The 16,890-nt window shown below is 32.8% G+C and overlaps 1 pseudogene; it reads right to left on the bottom strand.

Annotated features, from left to right (window-relative positions):
- Positions 1-4,878: 4,878 nt before the first annotated feature.
- On the bottom strand, positions 4,879-16,702 carry LOC135148503 (G-type lectin S-receptor-like serine/threonine-protein kinase At1g11300; annotated as a pseudogene).
- Positions 16,703-16,890: the final 188 nt, after the last annotated feature.

Here is a 16,890-nt window from a genome sequence, read left to right as displayed (position 1 = left end):
CATGAGGGATAGAGCGTGTTGCCGAATTTGAAATAGCCCTTAAAAGCTCTGTTTAAGACCGACCTTGAAAACGGAGCAAAAATAGATGTTAGGAGGGCATGAGTGTTTCTCCCTCGTTTGTCCCTATTTCGGCCGAATTCCCCAATTATTAGGCAAACATCAAATGAAGTGAGGAAACGCCGATTTAAATTAATTCAAGGTGGACTATATGATATAAGCGATTTGATACTCAGAAGATCTTGTACAGTTTTAATTACTCAACCTAAAATGAGATATACTTATTCTGAGATCGGAGGAATTATCTCCATCAAAAAATCAAGCCCTCATCGCAGATACCATTAAAGCAATTATGTTGAGTGAATAACAATCCTAAATTGGTGTTTCCAATTGAATAAATATAAACAAAATTGTGTTGTGTATATTGTTTGATGACAGAATCGCACTCAAACTCACACAACTCAAACTAAATTTTATATAAAAAGCATTTTTTGAAAGTACTTTGATCAAAAATGATCTGGTAAAAGGCTTTATATAGGATTCAATAGAAAGATCTAGACACGTAGGTAAATTCTAGAATTCAAAAGGACTCACTAGAACTTTCTGGTACATATTTTTTAAAATTTTATTCTCATATCTAATGGCAGTTTACACTGATTTGGATTTTAATTTAATATATATTCACGCTTTATTGAATTCAAAAGGACTCACTAGAACTTTCTGGTACATATTTTTTAAAATTTTATTCTCATATCTAATGGCAGTTTGCACTGATTTGGATTTTAATTTAATATATATTCACGCTTTATTATAGGGAATAACAGTTTGTGGAAAAACAACTATTTTGGAGCTAAATTTTATAGAAATTCAGATCTTTTGGGGTATATTCGATTTCTACACTGTTTCAGCCTTATCTTCAGTTCTAGCAGTCATATTAATTTGGAGGTCATATATATATATATATATATATATATATATATATATATATATATATAGGCACTTGCTCAAATGAGAACTTTCTTAAAATGAGAACCGTGAGAACTTTTTTAATTTATCAAAATCTCATTCATTTGAAGGGCCCCGCCAGGGGCACCTTCACAAAAATATGTATATCATTAAGGTCTCCACGTAGCTAGCCGAAAAAAAAAATTAAAAAAAAAATCACTGATGACGTGGCAGTGGACTTTTTTGTTTTGAATTTTTTTATGAATTTTTTTTTTTGACTAGCTAGGGAGAGACTAGTTTTATATACATTTTTTATATTGAGTACCCACTAGTTTGATGTTTAGATTAGTCAAAATATGATAAATTAAAGAAGTTCTCACGGTTTTCATTTTAAGAAGTTCTCACTGGAGTAACCCTCTATATATATATATATATATATATATATATATAGGCCAACATTCCAAAGAGGGACTCCTTATATGGAGTTACATAGTGCGCCACTATAAATCATCAATTTTATTATAAATTATGTTATAGAGTACATATAAAACGTGATTCTAATATAGAATACTATAAAATAAATCTATTTTAAGTAATTAAACACTTAAAATTTGATTAAAAAGTATATTTTCGAAACCGATTCTACAACAGAATAATTCTGGATGATTATTATTCTGTTATAGAATCATGTTGAGATATTGCATAATTTTAGATGATCTTTGGAATAAAAAAATTGTATAACTTCGTTTTCGGTTTAATAATCAAAATTTGCAATTATATTTCATAAATAATATAATAGAATATATATTATGTATATATTTATAATGGTGTGCTACGTAACTCCATATAATATGGTATGCTATGGAGTGCTACCCTATATATATATATATATATATATATATATATATAGTCTATCTCACTATAAACCATCTTATTCAACGAACAAAAAACCCAGCTGCGTTATGACTAAATTCTAAACACAATATTACTAAATCTTTCAAGAACCACACCTCCACCTCCATCTTCTCCGGCTATGCCTCCACTTCCGACGATACCATGTCCGCCGCTCCCTCGCCCCCTGCCGCCCCCGTTCACGTCCACCATCCCTCCATTCCTCCTCCACCATCTCTACCACCAATGTCCACCCCACCTCCACCTCTTCCACCACCTTCATCTCGACCTCTGCCGTCATCATCACCTTTACCTCGACTTCTTCCACCACCACCTTCACCTCCGCGCGCTATCTTAGCCCCTACCTCTACCATAACTCCACCTCGACCTCCACCTCCGCCATCTCAACCCCCACCCCCGCATCTTCCATGCCCCCGTCCCCTCTATGTCCACCACCTCCATCTCCTCCATCGCCATCACCACTAGAATCAACAAACAAGAACAAATCTGGAGGTTTGCATTAAGTTCTGGAGATGTTCACGAATATCACTAATATGTACAACGAATATCGCTAATTTCTAAAGCGAATATCACTAAAATGTATAGCTGATATCACTAAATAATACATCAGAATATCACCGGTATTTGTAAACATATCAACAACAAGTTGCAGAGGTGGTGATGATGATGGTGAAATCAGAAATAGTGACATGGGTGGAAGTGTTGGTAAGAGTGTGTGGGGAGAGATGTGGTAGTAGAGGTGGAGGGATAGGAGAGAGATGAAGTGGGGTTGATGAAAGAGATAAGGTGGAGTTGTTGGGACTTATAAAGAAAGTGGTTTTTAGTTTGTATTTAGAGGGTGGTTTGTATTTGATCATGAGCCTATACATATATAGGCTAATGATCAAATACAAACCAAAAATAAAATACAAAACTAATCTAAGCTATTAGATCAATCTAACCTAATGGTCTCCCTAGAATTCACCACACACAATAAATATAAACATTTACCCTCCCACACAGGATTTTCCGAAATCCCTGCGTTTTTAATTTGATTCTTCCCGTCAACCAGTTTACTTGTTTTGAAATCCGACTTCACAGTATTTTTCTTCATCTCCCAACAATCAATTTCCATACCATAGCTGATATATTTCGATGCGATTTACAAGTTTTTTATTTTGATTTTTAGTTTTTATTCTAAGAGAGGTTTATAGTGGAGTAACACCGAGGCAATTGATCAAATACAAACCAACTCTCAAATACAAACTAAAAACCAGTTCCTTACCACTATTTATAACTACGGGCATCGCTAATTTATACTGCACTAATCATTGTTTTAAACAATATATAAACAACAATTTTTTTAATTCAAAATTAAGAATATCTACTTATATAAACCATTGATAATTGATTACAGATGATCAATTTCATTCTTAGGAAGGTTCTTGACGGTAACAAGAGATAGGAGAAGGTGTATGATGGTGTTAAGTAGTCGCTAGTTTTGGTAAATTATGACGGCAAGTGTACGTCTGTGACTATTGGTGATGGTAGGCGATTGTGGCAAGTCATAGAAATGGCTGGTAATGGTGGTAAGAGGTCCATTATTACGGTTCCGGTCAAGATGATGGTCATATACGTTACATTACATATATATGTATGTATATTTTATATGTGAGAGATATGTTATATACAAAATAGTGATTTGTGATATGGAATATAGTGATTACTGGTTAAAAATAGTGACTAAAAATTGGGTTTTTAGTTTGTAGGCTAATTTGGTTTGTATTAGAATAAGACAGTCTCTCCCCTCTCTCTGTATATATCACTTATACCATAAATATTAATGTTTTTTGAAAAATATATGAGAATAATGTGTGTGTGTGTGTGTGAATATATATATATATATATATATATATATATATATATATATATATATATATATATATTATAGCAATTTGACAAACTTTCTATTGAATACAATGAAGTATATTTATCTTTTACATATTTATTTAATTAAATATATTTATAGTAAAGAAAAATATATTTAAATATTAAATTCTTTATCAAAAGATAAAAGTAAATAAATTTAAAGCTGCATAAATTCTTTTATTTTCAGAACTTTAAAAAATCAAAATCATCAAAAAATTCTTTAAAAGAAAGGGAAAATAGATTTTTTCGCCACCCAACTTATTGTGTGCTTAGAAATTTGCCACTGAACTATGATTTTTTTTTTCCTTTTTGTCACTAACATTAGGTTCGGATTTTTTTTTGTTGCTCACGTTGGGTTCGAATTTGATTATTAATATTATATTATTCTTTTTATCATTATTGAAACATAATGGTAGTGGGCAATATCCTTACAATATCCTTATATGTAGTACTCCATATGTGTCCTAGGTTACCATGGACTACGATAGTTTGACACGTATCTTAATTCTCTTAAAAGATTTAGTTTGATAAATTATTTTAATTGTTTTTTTGAATAAACCATTTTAGTGTGGAAATATAATATAGAGGTTTTCTTATAAATACCCAAGTCCAAAATATTTTTTGCAAAAATACTATATCTTTTCAAATTCTGCAAAAAATATCAAATTTTAGAAGATATTTGCAAAAATAATGTTTGCAACCAGATGCAACATACTTGTAATTCATGCGCCGCCAATTAACTCAAATTGCATCTCGTTACATCTAGTTGCAGATCATTTTTGCAAATATTTTCTAAAAAATTATTATTTTTTCAAATATTTTAAAAAATAGTAAAATCGTAAAAAAGGACTTAAAAAAAGTGATAATTTTGCTAAATTCACTATAATTATACTATACAAAAATAAAAATTATATGCGGCATATATAATGCAAAAATTTTGCTAGCCGGGATAGGTAACAGAGTCCATACCAGCAATAGGAATCAGTATTGGAACATAGCGGGGGTTACCATTATACATCTCTAACTCAAAATTCTTATTAATTTTAAACTGAAATTTTTGATCTGAACAAAATAACTACTAAATTTTGATATCCAGGAAATCCAGCTAGAAGGAGCTCAGATACTAAATTCTGAACAAAAATGTTCAGATATCAAAGAGGATGAAGAATCTGAATCAAGAAGTTTCCTCTCTGTGGAAAAACCAGGCTAGTTAGGCTCAGGTACCTCACATTTACTACTTAACATGAGAGACACCACAGCCATGCTTGGTCTGTCTTCTGGGAACGGTTGTACACACAATAGTGCAATTTGAATAGTGCGATACACGTCGAAGTGATTGCACCACGCTAGGATCACATCATCAATTATGTCAAGAAAGCACACGACTCAAACTCAGGATCTCTCCGATATAAACACATCACTCAAACCACTTGAGCTACACAAACAATTAGTTTATTATTCAAAAGAATTAACCACATACTTTAAAACTTTTGTATTTATATTTGTTTCAATATCTTATTTATTTGCAATTAGTTATTATTTCAGTTAAGTCTCATATATTGTTTACATGATAGATTAATATCTATAAATTAATTATTTACGTAAATAAATTTAAAACTGAAAAAGAATATGAATACTCGGCTTCGAGCCATGATTCAGATTTCAAAAAATAGATATAATTCATATTCGAATAAAAATGAACGAATTCAAATCTAACTTAATAGTTTAAACGAGCACCGGTACAATATTATAGAAATTTTAAGTCATGAATGTGAGAAATAAGCACAAAAACTGAGGTTTAAGCGAGCATCTTTGAAAGGAAAAATTGATGGGCTTTCAACCTAGACTATGTCATATTAATTTTTTTTATTATAAAAGGCGATTTATAAAGAGATTACAATATTTTGGAAAACACGAAATAAGGTGACTAAAAGAATATTCCTATTTAGAATTATATTTTTTATTTTAAACTTATGAATTCAGAATTTGATGTGTAGCTAAATCTTTTTTTAAAAAAAATTATAGATATAAGAATAGTGACAATACATCAAATTTGGTGTCAGAAAATATATCTAAATGATGTAATTTTGATGATATATGTATTTGAAATACTATAACTTGTGATATGAAGGTGAATTTAAGGAAATTCTATATTGTTAATCAAAAGTCAATCATATAATAATAAAACGCGTTTACGAGAACTATTAAAAAGATTTGAGTTATAAATTTTACTTGGTTAAATAAAATAACACAGAGAAATAAGTTATATATATTAAAGTCTTAAAACTATAATTTCTAATATGCCATGATTCAATATATAACATACCAGTTAAATAAATTGATTCAAACTATAATTAAATTAATCATTTACAAATTAAACTAATAAAATATAATTAATTCTGAACCGAATAATTTGACGCGATACGGTGAAAACTAATATCTGATTAAACGGGACTAGAACAAGAATAGTTTTTTCATAATTCAAAATATCGAATTGGACTAAATATTTAAAAATGTGAGTATCAAAATATTTAAAAATCTGAGTATCAAAATATTTAAAAATGTGAGTTTGCGAAAAGCTAAAAAAGTAACTACACGACTAATTGGACTAAATATTACATGGTTATGAATTTCATGATGCCTAACTCATATTTATTCTCTTTTTACTATTTGAAATTCCAGAAAATCATTTGTTTGGGATCTGGTTTATAACGATTACATGAAAAATCATAAAAGTCTTAATCGACAAGCTCAAAAATTTTGTAACGAGTTAATGTTATAACATACTGTATCAAGGTAATAATCATCTAATATTTTTAAATTAACAATAAAAATATAATACGTTGAAATACTATATAATTGATATGAAAAATAAAAAGATTAGACACATCAAAGGTGTCAGAAAATTTTTTGGGTGCAATTATATGGTTAGTAGTTCAATTGATGCTTTAATAATAAAATAAGGTATGTGTCTTTTTACATATAACATATGTTTCAATTTCTATTTATACAAAACGTGTGCAACATATGTTAATAAGAATGTGTTGATGCATCGCTTTAACAATTATGCAAAGGTACGCTCAGAAAAGAAGAAATTAATGTAAGGCAACACGGACCACACATCTTCATTTAATCATGATTTAGGATATCGTAATTCACATATCAAGAACAAGTTTTTATCAAAATCATGGTATATTGGTTGAAATAATTTAATAATTTCAACAATAAATTACAGATACTTTTAATGAGGTATAATATATTTAAAATCCAAAATTTCATTATTAATTTCGAATATAATTTTGAACATAGATAATATGATAATGGTCTCTATATCCTAACGAATTTGAATATAGAAATATCAGTTCAAATGTAGTTTTTGATCCATAATTTTTTTTAAAAATATACTCTCTTCGTTCCATTTTAGGTGACCTTATTTGACTTTCACGGATATTAAGAAAAAGGTAGTAAAAAAGGAGTAAATTTAGTTGGAAAGTGGGTAAAGTGGTGAAACATATCAAATTTTAATAATAGATTTGAGATAGTGGAGATAAGTAGTGAGTGTAATAGTGTTTATTTAAAATAAATTAAAAGAGCGTAAAATAAAGAAGTAGTGGGTGTAATAGTGAAAAGTAATGTTTAAAAATAGTAAGTATAATAAGTTCATTATTTTAGAGATGTCCCAAAATGGAATAAGGGTCATATAAAATGGGACGGAGGGAATAGTACTTATTATTACTATTAATGCTATTAGGTTGCAAATATTACATTTTTCATATTTACATATTTTGTCAAAAAATAAAATTTAATAGTTACGCTCGAAACAATATGATGACACACAGATATTATTTAAAACGCAATACAAACTCAAGGACTGTACGAGAACAATATAATGACACATGAATATTATTTAAAACACAGCAAAAACTAGAGGCCCGTGCCTCGCGCCGGCTTTTATGCTAGTTCAATATGATACATTAAAAGATGTTGTATCATGAAATATTAGCAGTATTCTAAAAAGTCTTTCAATCCACTTGTTAAATGCTTATTGTAGACATTTATCGATTCATTAATAGAACCATAAGGCTGCTTAAAATCGAATCATTAGAGCAAATACAGAGTATATGTTAAAGTTTATGAGTTATAGTCACTTTGTTCAAAAGTAATTAGTCAATATTTACAGTACTATTTGCTAGAGTTTGAGTTGGGTGTTGTCCCCCAATGTCACTATTTAGAAGCAAAAAACCTTTATTGTCATTTTAAGAAAAAATGACCCCAGCTGTCATTTTAAAAAGCAACTTTGCATGTGTTGTGTTTATAGAAACACAACTGAGCTGAAAATGCAACTTCAAGTCGTGCTTTCTTCATAAAAATCAAAACGCGACTTTAAATCATGTCTTGAAGTGACAGTCGGGCCAGGCAATTTTTCCAGAAAATGACATTGAGGTCCACTTGGCTTAAAATAGTGACTTTTGAGACCTTTTATCGGTTCAGTTAGTAGTTAGACTATGAACGCAGTTATTGGCATATTTATAATTTCGCGATAACTTACTTTTTAAATTGTTAAATACTTAGCTTACCTGGCCAAGAAGATTAAGGTTGGGATCCGGTTGGTAAAAACCCTTCATTCTCTTTCCACTTATAATTTCTAGCACTAATACCCCGAAGCTATAAACATCAGACTTAAAAGAGAAAATTCCATCTAGTGCATACTCTGGAGACATGTAGCCACTGCAGAGAATCCACAAAATTGAGAGACATATTAGCTTCAATCAATAAAAATGACATGTTGAATTGTTATGAAGTGTCTTACAATGTTCCGACAACTCTTGTTGTATTTGTTTCACTTTCACTTCCCCAGAAACTCTTAGCGGTGCCAAAGTCTGAGATTTTTGGATTCATCTCATGGTCGAGTAGGATATTCCCGGGTTTGAGATCTCTATGGATGATCCGTATCCTAGAGTCTTGGTGAAGATAGAGAAGGCCCTTAGCTATACCATATATCATGTTGTAGCGCTTTGGCCAATCCAGAGATCTGCTTCGTTCCTTGTCTGTCAAATTAGTAATCTAAGTTAGTCAACTGCATTTATTTGTAAGTAAATGGATTTTGCTGATATACTGTCAAACAATAATAGAGTCTAACTTATTACGCTATTATATATAGATAAAAAAAATTTAACTACGAGAGATGACTATAAATGTTCTAAGGATTGCTGTACTAAATATATGGAAATCAAGGCTTTTGTTGGGCATGTATTCGTAAATCAGTAGCATCTCTCCTTCGTCAATGCTGCATCCCAGAAGCCTCACAAGATTTCGGTGTTGAAGTTCAGAAATACATAAAACCTCATTCTTGAACTCGTCTAGTCCTTGTTTAGAAGTCTTCAAGTCCCTTTTTACTGCTATTTCTGTTCCTTCCTCCAAGATTCCCTGAAACAAGTTTCGTTACTTTCATAAGGACTTAAGGTATTTACTCATGATTATGGATCCAATTCAGATATTTAATTATTAAACATTTTAGACTTATTCTTTTATTGATATATTCACATTAGCAGATTTTTTACATAGTTACATAGATCCCATTAACTCCATGTTAGTATGATATTGTCCATCTGGCCCGTGGCCAACCCCGGACGAATTGGTTTTTGGACTCCTCCCAAAAGGTCTCATACTAATAGAGTTGTTTTGACGGGTTATAATTAAGACGAATCTTCTTTATGTTAATGACGTAGACTTGGGTTAGACACCCACTTAACAATAAAGTACTTATATCTGCTACTTCAAATTCAATGGTGTGCAAGGAACTCTCTAGCATCATATAATGATTGTATGACAATACTCTGTTCTAGACAGAGAATTATAATAACTATCTTGGTATCTTTTCCAACAACATAATGATCGTTTTGTGTTAGTAAAATACTCTTAATATATGTCTCGTCAGAACATAAGTAAATCAATATAATTACCATGTAAACAGGTCCAAAGCCGCCTTCTCCAAGCTTATTGTTTTCCGAGAAATCGTTGGTTGCTTCAGCAATTGTTACCAAGTCAAACAATGGTAATTCCAGACCTTTCTTCTCACTATTATGTGTTGATTCACCTTGTACGTTAAATCCAAATTTTCCTGAGAAATGGGGAACAAAAGGACACTCTAATACTTGTGTAATGACAAAAACAGAAATTATGGGCTTACCTTTTCCAGAGAAATACAATATTTTCCTACATGATGAAAGTCTCAGGTGTGCTGAGAAGCTAAAGAGTTAATATCAGTAAATTATGGGCTTACCTTTTCCTCTCAGAGTTCGTTTTCGATACACAGTTGATATAAAGAGGCTTAGGAATATTGTTACTACAACTAATACAGCAACGATAATAATCCATAGCGGCTTCTTTGCTCTTCCAATTGTGCTTCTTCCTGTGCATATAAAATTTTAGAACATAATAATAATCTGAACTGATATTATAAACATTAAGTGGACTAATTTTACTCACCTAATTCTCCAGCAGCCCTTCTTACATAAAGATCTTGAACATTTCCCAGATATTCTCTGATATCAAGCAGGTCACTGAACCACAATAAGCATCCACTTCCACCTTCTTTTACATCAATATTTCCATATGCTGTGCATGAACAGTTCTTCAAGCACTTAGCTGCACATTCCTCTAGGTTCAGACGATCAAACCATGAATTTCGAGTATCTAGAAATTTGAGATTAAGGGTAACTCTGAAAACTATCTTCATTCCCACACATCAACTTAGATTTGCGAACACAACCATCAGAATGATCTGCTAACCTCCATTTTTCTGAAAATTTTGGCTCAAACCCATCCAAAACCCACAATGTCACGTCCGTAAGTTTTCTCAGTAATGTTACAAATACCATATGCCCCACATAAAGCAAAGTTGTCGCATTTATCTGTTGGTAGAGTCACAGTGTTATCCCAACCTTGCATATTGTTAGTCCGGGTAAGAATTTTTAGATCTCCGTCTGAATTTAAGATCATTCTCATCGCAGCAGAACTATTGAGAAGTTTAAACATGTAATATAAATCCTTTTCGTCAGACACAACATCATATGTGAAAACCATATTCTGCATCAAATTCGACTTGCCACCAAACTGAACACCATTCCATGGTCCAAACCTGAATCTCATAGCTGAACCTTTCCATACAACTCGCTGTGGATATCCTTTTAGATAGACTCCATATGTGTAATTGCCTGGAGATGGATCATCCGGGATTTTCCAGGATATGAGATAGACTCCATATGTGTAATTGGCTGGTAGAATAGTATCGCCAAGGTGATCAAAACTCTGCCAGAGGAAATCTTCAGGATAACTGTCATTCGCATACCTGATCACAAGATTTCCTGTATCTAACAATTGTGCCACAGGACTCATCACAGTATTTGATGAGTTAGATGACCAAATTATTTTATTGTCACCATTAATGAGTACTAAAACTCCATTAGCGTCAATCATGAGCATGCCTGATGTATCAGTAAGTGGCGTGTCTCTATTAGCAACCCAGACAACAGTCAGATTGGCTATATTTTTGTACCATATGCCCAAAAACCGACTCTTTGAATTACCAGGGCTAAAGAATCCCATTTGAAAAGTTTCTTTAGCCGACATGATGATGCTGTTATCATCATCTCTAATTGCTTGATTAACAGTTATAGTATCAATTGCATTTGCCAAATTTGTATAGGCGAAAAGCATCAAAATGGAGCAGAACAGAATGAAGTAAGTGCTTTCCATTGATCAGGTATAGTTGCTGTATCTACATATATATACTAAAAGAATTACGTTTAATAGCTTTCCATTGATACAACATACGTTCTTGCATGCACATCTCAATCTCGTCAATGTTAGTTTAACTACTATTATGTAATCAAGTTAGCGGATAAAAGTCTTGAATGCTACCAATATTCTAATCTCTGTTTGTCCATCGTCGAATGCTACAATAATTAAAGACTAATGTATTGACCGGGACTCTGCTTTATTTATCTTAAGTAGCCAAGAGACTATCAACTTCTTGTTCTTAATTGCTGACAGCTGAGATGGATGTTCATGTCAGCATCCTTCAACAACCATTTTTTACTGCGCATCCATCTATCTATGGCCTCAAGGGCAGAGTTTATTATATTAATCACATTTCTTATTTCTGCTAAAAATTAAACTATCTTCTGAAACATTTCCAGATTCATCATACAAGTCAGGATGTCAACATACTAATTTACAGATTCCCGGCTTCAGGTCTCAAAGACCGGAACCTCCATTCACTTTTCTGGTGAAGGTAACTGAAGTCGTATAAGGAACATGTTTCCGATATAAACAGAGTAAGATAAACTTTAATAGTGATATTCATTGTTATCTAAATTCTATGGAGTAGGACTGACAAATATTCATCTTATCATCAATATTCTATAATTGGAAAGCTCCATCTGGTCTGTTTGTCTATTTGTCTCGTCTAATAGTATTGGCTGCTAGAGACTTTTCATCCTTTCGCTTTCAAATTCATTCTACTTCTAATAGTATTACCCTTTATTTGATTTAGACCAAGCTGATCAGATAAGTTGGGAGGGTGTTAAACCAAACCATGTCACCACTCGAGTTATATGGGATTCAATTCGCATCAGGGGTGAGAGTTGCACCTGGTCTGCTGGGGTCTGGTGTAAGTTAAAAATCACTTGATTTTGTTTCCTGTCTTGGCTGTTGTGTCTTGATAAGGTGGTTACTAGATCTGTTTTGTATGATCGTCATGTCATTTCTGATAACAGCTGCATTTTTTGTGTTGGAGGGCTTGAAACAGCTCATCACCTTTTTATTAACTGCCCGTATGCTAGACTGATTAACCGGGTTTATTTGAGCGAGACTCACGGGATTACTATGGATTATTCTATGGATTGGAAGGGCTGGTTTTTTTATTTTTTGGCTATAGCTGATGCACCTCAGAGGCAGATTTTGCTTTTATATCTACAAGTTTTTTCTTATCATCTATGGAGGGAACGTAATGCAAGGCTTCATGGGGGAGGCAGTTTTGGTCCAAGGAAATTGCTAACAGGAATCATGGTTGATATGCGTGGCAGGGCTGCAGCTTCTACTTGGTTATCTAGACTCATTTTTAGTAGGCCTATTATATGTACATGGTTAATTTGATGTAAATCTTTTAGTTAGTTGCTGCTTTGTTGGTAGTCGATAGGCTATGATTGGGGTCTTTTTTTCCCATGCCAGTGAGCTTGCTTCTTTCTATCTATAATCTCATACCCTGAGATTGTTTATAGAAAATTTTTGTGGCTAGCCTCTTGATCTATTGTATATTCTCTTTTATATATATATATATATATATATATATATATATATATATATATATATATATATATATCCATTTAGCAAAAAAAAAAGATTTCAAGAGTGTGTTCGATACTAATGTTTTTGGTGCATTCTTGTGCGCCAAACACGCGAGTAGAGTCATGGTTCTTGCAAGAAGAGGCAGCATATTGTTCCCTATAAGTGTTGCATCAGTAGTTCATGGAGATGTGCCACATGCCTAGTGTGCTTCAAAGCATGCGGTTTTGGGTTTGGCATAGAATTTGTGTGTAGAGATGGGGAGTTACGGGGTAAGAGTTAACTGTTTATCTCCTGCGAGTCTCCAGCATCTAGCAGCCAATACTAGTTAAGGTAGATTCCTCAAAAAGACAACCATCGTGAAAACCGAAACCGAGTGCACTACAACAAATCAGCCTTTTTACGACGGAAATTAAGCCTGAAGCATTCTTTCAGATCCGGACCATTTTTTATTATTTTTTATTTAGGAAATCAATTTAAATAAGGAACTTACGACGAAACGTATATGTCATCGTAAGTTTGGAATATAAAAACGACACCGTACTCGGAATCGGAACATTTAAATTTTTTCAATTCAGTGAAAAATAATAAAATAACGAACTTAAGACGGTTTTGTGTTCCGTCATAATAAGTTACATCGGATTGTAGACTGTCCGTCGTAAGTTGAGGCGCGAAGGTGTTCCGTCGTAAGTTATCCGTCGTAAATACCCTGTTTTGTTGTAGTGATGTGTAAATATTATAGACAGAATTAGACAAGCAAAGCTCTGTTTTTATCCTTGCCATCTGTGTAGGTCTGGTGGTTGTCTATTTTTAAGACTTTAAAATGTTTTCATCTGTGTAGGTCTGTGTAGGTCTGATGGTTGTCTGCGGTTATATATAAGTTTTTGTCATGCTGGCAGTGAGATAATTTTTTTGTTTTTTTTCATGGAAGGAGTATTAGTTTTGGATTTGTTTGTCAAACAACTCCAAAAAAAATAAAACGCACTTTAACATAATTGTTTTTAGTTTTATTATATGTAAATAAAGTTGTATTTAAAAAAACTAATTTAACAGATTGTAATATACGTCTGAATAACAAGAAGAAAATAAGATCAACAAATTAATTTACAAAAATATATTGAATTGGTCAAGTAGCCAATTAATCGAGTCGGTCATCGAGCACCATTGTTGACTACTATTATTGGATATGATCCAAGTATACGAACCGATGTAGCGAAATCCTGTAACATTTAACATATAATCAGATTACTATAACAATTTACCTATGTGAGAGATTTATACCGATCATCATGGTTATGAGCTCTATATTTTCTGGGTGGAAGCAAAATTTGTTATTATGGACAAGTAGGTCACTGGTCGGTGATTCCTACCGTGCGAAGTTAGGACCATTTTTACATTGAATAAGATCAATGATATGTCTTCCAATATAATGTGTTTAGGTGGAGTAAACCAAACCTTAAGTTTTGTGACAACATACTCTACATCTGACTCTTCCCTGACTTCAAAATCAACATAAAAGAGATAATCAAAGCACCTGCATTAATGAATTTGACCGTTACATATAAGCCGAATTACGAACTGTTTAATTCTGTTAGTGTTTACAAAAAAAGATGTCAAATAAATTATATATTTTCTTCGAATCCTGAAAATAGTGGACTAAGAAAAATACAACTTACTCACCCTTCAGTGGATCTATCAGCCACATTCGGTAGTATATTTCTTTGAGGCCTGCTCACAACCTACAACCACGACGAAGAGAAACAACTTTTAACCTGTACATATTCACTAGCTTCACATAATTGATTTAGTTTCCTTTGTAGCATGCTTACCTTTGTGAGCTTTAATGTTTTACTGGTTGCAAATACTGAAAGGGTTTTATGCACATCTTTAGGGTTCGCAGAGTGAATACAAGGCTCGTCTGAAAAGGAACACAAAGAACTTGCATAGGAAATTTAAAACAAGAAATTACTGATGAAAAATTTAAAGAATTTTCCACTACATACTTTGAAGGACCCGTCATTTGTAGGAACTATAGGATCTCTAGCTAGTATCCAGAAACGGGTAATACTTCCCTTATTTCCGTCCTGCACCAAGAAATCATATATTATAAATGTCATATTTAATGAACATATATAATATAACCTCCTAGACTAAACGTAAATAAGGAAACCAGATGATTCAAGAAATTTTACCTGGATTCCTCTTGCAACTACATGCAAGTTATATAATCCAACAGCTTTTTCACTTCCGATTACACCAGTGTGGTCTTCGGCGGTACCAATTACAAGACCAGTGGTTTCTTGCTTATATGATAGTATAAGCTGGACCAAACAATGTGGTTTAGGGAACAAAGGTGACTGATACAAATATTGAACGGGATGACAATTAGATAACTGGAGATCACCTGAGGATAATATGGATCATCAATAACAATGTCTTTTTCAACACCCAGGTTACCCAGGAACGTTTTGGTTTGCCCAAGTGCCTGCCGATGAGCAACAAGTTGTCAATTGATAAATTGAAGTATTGAACTATATAAGACGATATATAATTGTGACATCACATCATAGATTATTGCTGACCTGTGGATGTCCTAGAACACGTTTCAACTGTTCTAGTTTGACGCCAGGTCGTGCTAGGAGGCAGAAGTTGGTGGATACTTCAACTTCACCAACAATGTGCAGCTGGTGAGAATTGATTAAATCGTAGTTTTCAGCAAAACTCCCACCCAATGAATTTTCTATGGGAATGACTACTCTGCAGCCCCATGAGATTCAACTGCCTGCATTATTTATTTAAAAAGAAAATTACGAAACCGGGTATTGGTATATTAACTGAGCTGGACAATGCATGGGAAATATTATGTATCATATAAGGTTGTATAAACTTAAAATGATTTCTTATTTTTACCAAGATATCATGTCCTACTTATTAATCTCAAGAGTAAAAATTAAGTTACTTCACACATATATTGGGTAAAGATGATAAAATAACTGCAACAGTTCGTTGAAGTAGTAATTAGTAGAAATGTGAAGAACCTGCACTGCATTCTCAGATGTCTCGCATGGATCTAACTGACAGCCAGGATAAACTGCAAGTGCAGCTTCCTCACTGCATGCTCCTATTATTCCCTGCATATCACCATCAAAGCAATAATTATGCTAAGTAATTAAAAGTCTTAATTTGGTGTGTCCAAGTGCATCAATATATTCGATATTATAGTGTGTATTGGTGTATTATATGTTTTGTGGTGATGGCTACATCAAACAAGTTGTAATTATACCTTATAAGCTACTTTAAGGTGGGGAAAGGTGGAAACTGGGATACCACTAGCATTTGGTTCGTGGTCTCTTGATTGTGCCCTTCCAAATGAAACCTGGCCAGCCTTTTGCTCAAACTTTTGGACAAGCCTCTGTAGTGTTTCATGGGACACTTGTGCAGGTACATTAGGGCAACCTGTAACATCTGTCCCTACTCTAGCAAGGTGTTGTTTAAACCTGTTGATGCCCAATACCAACTTTGCCCTTTTCTTATTTCCTTCACCCTCATGGGTGCAATGTTCCCATGCAATGTCCACTTCCCTAGTTGACATCTTCCTATGAAATTATACAGTGAAATACAAATCATACACTTGACCATATCTTAACTTACCATCCCTAATTCAATTTTATTAGTAAATCTCAAGAAGGAATTAAAATTCTCAAAACATCATAGATCTTATGGATCAAAATCCTACTTCAAATTAATTTAAAAATACTCTCTTTCAATATAAAAATACAT

This window comes from Daucus carota, chromosome 8 (assembly GCF_001625215.2).
Source record: "Daucus carota subsp. sativus chromosome 8, DH1 v3.0, whole genome shotgun sequence".
NCBI classification, from domain to species: domain Eukaryota; kingdom Viridiplantae; phylum Streptophyta; class Magnoliopsida; order Apiales; family Apiaceae; genus Daucus; species Daucus carota.
Note: the sequence above shows the minus strand (reverse complement) of the source record. Positions and strands in the feature narration are given on the sequence as shown.